Genomic DNA, 2353 nt, shown 5'->3' with positions numbered 1-2353 from the left:
TAGTGGTCTTCATCTTCGCCACGGCGGTAAACGTGGCGAAGTTGGAGCGTATCAGCTCCTTCTTGTTCTCGTAATGCTTGCACAGGATCGTCCACGCGCGATCGTAATTTTTGCCAGTAATTGTTAACGACCGTATCAAATTCTCAGCCGACCCTTGGAGACACGAGCGAAGGTAGTGCAGCCGTTCAACCGGCAAGATGGATGTGTTGTCACCGATAACTGACCGAAAGAGATCGCGGAAGGACGGCCAGTCTTTATAGCTACCCGAAAATTGTGGCAATGTGATACGGAGCAGCGAGGTTCTTGACGCGTGTTCGCCACCTTGTTCCGGCCCGGCTGGCACTCTGGGCGACGTGGGTTTCAAGGTGCTTGCGTAAGTGGTGAGCAAGCTGCGCTGATGCACGTACGTGTCTGATTCTCGACGGTGTCAAAAAAGTCAGTCTTAACGTACTCACTCTCGCGTAGCGATCTCTATAGCATGTAGCGATGTCTATAGCATGCCCGAATGAGATCGTGGTTTGACTCAAATTTGGTCCACAGTCGAGGATGCGGGCGCGAGTGCTCACAGCGTCGAGGTTGATTTTGTCTGCACCCAGCTTCCGTAGATTGTCCATAGCGCAGGAGATGCGGCCGTGGATGTCGTGCTGACTGCCAAGCAAGGCGCTCTGATCCATGCTCATGGCTGCGGTCGTTCGTTGACGAAGCACTCCCGAATTCGCGGTTGCCGGTATGATCCGGCTCGAAGGACCAAAATGTTCGAGAGCACGCGATAGCGCGGTGTAGCGCGAGGTAACGATACGACCACTCAAAGAGAAAAATAGGAAGTACAGAAAAATAAAGTTTATAATGTCAAATATATACAAGTATTTACACAAGTCTTTTCAGGCAAAATGCCGTGAACGGTAGCGCGCACTGAAGTGAGCACGGCAAAAGCGGCGAAATCTAACGATTGCGAATTTCTACGCGAAAGCGGTATTAAGCGGTGTACAGTCGCGGTCATTAATGCCATCCACCTAAAGTCAGTCGCGTCCGGGGGCAGATAGTAGCTGAACCTGTCGCGTCTAGCGCTATTCGTGCTTCATGACTGTTGAGTCGGTAACGTCGTGGAGCACGGTCGACCGTGTCATGGAGAGCTGTCAGTCACTGTCAGTTTGACAGCTGTGTGTTTGCGGAAGAGAGGTTAAGAACCACGAGGGATCGTCCAGAAGTATAAGGAAAGTATAAGAAATACAAGAACATGTTAATTATTTGTATGGTAAATAATTATTATACGACAAATTTATATTGATATATATATATATATATATTGATATATATATATATATATATTGATATATATATATATATATATATATATATATATATATATTACAGGGTGTTTGATATAAAAGTAACCACTCGAATAGGGGGGTGTCACGTCTGACGGTATAATCACCGCTATATTCCAGCCGCATAAATTTTTCGATTTCCATTCATATTGCACAGCACCTGAAAACAATATAAGAATAAATAATCACACCTTAACTTAACTGTCATAACAATCACTCAGCTGATGCAAGCACGCGTTCTTAAAGTAGTAGACACAAGCCTAGAGAACATGGCTGCCTTAAGGCCTCTTTTCAAGCTTAAGCCCTATTTTCATAAACTACACTATAAACTTTTTGGACAATTGCTTGTTAAAACTCCGCGGAATCACTAAAATTGATCGTCAATGAATATTACAAGCTTTATGAGATCCTTTATGCATAATAAATTCAATTTAACACATGAATAAATGCATAATCCATAAGAATAAACTCAGAAAATTAAAATAAAATATAAATAAATTAATTAAAAGCAGATTATTCATAAGAACATAACCTTTTGTGCCTAAAGAATATTATCACGCTAAAATAATAATTATCTTACTAGCATTTTTCAAACATGATTAATACAAACAAATAAAATTATATCATTATCCATCTTAACTAACTAGAACATAAGAATCACCTCAAAGAACCAATCGACTTTCGTATATAAGATATTTTCATTTCTTTTAAAATAAATTAATTAACAATAGAAAGTAATAACAATGTAAAGATTACGAAAGTACGTTTGCGCACATTTACACATTGCATACATGACATTATTGCGCACATACGCTTTGCACACATGACATTATTGCGCACATACGCATTGCGCACATATACACATTGCACACATAACATTATTGCGCACATAAAATAAGAAAATCATATTAGCACATTGCACACATGACGTATTGCACACATATACTAACTTTTATTTCTGCAATTGTTTATTTACAAAATATTTATAACAATAAAATAAAGAGTGCTCATAAACGAGATGATAT

The sequence above is a fragment of the Temnothorax longispinosus genome, chromosome 3 (genome assembly GCF_030848805.1).
Source record: "Temnothorax longispinosus isolate EJ_2023e chromosome 3, Tlon_JGU_v1, whole genome shotgun sequence".
Taxonomy (NCBI): Eukaryota; Metazoa; Arthropoda; class Insecta; order Hymenoptera; family Formicidae; genus Temnothorax; species Temnothorax longispinosus.
The sequence above is the reverse complement of the archived record's forward strand: the minus strand, read 5'-3'. Positions refer to the sequence as shown.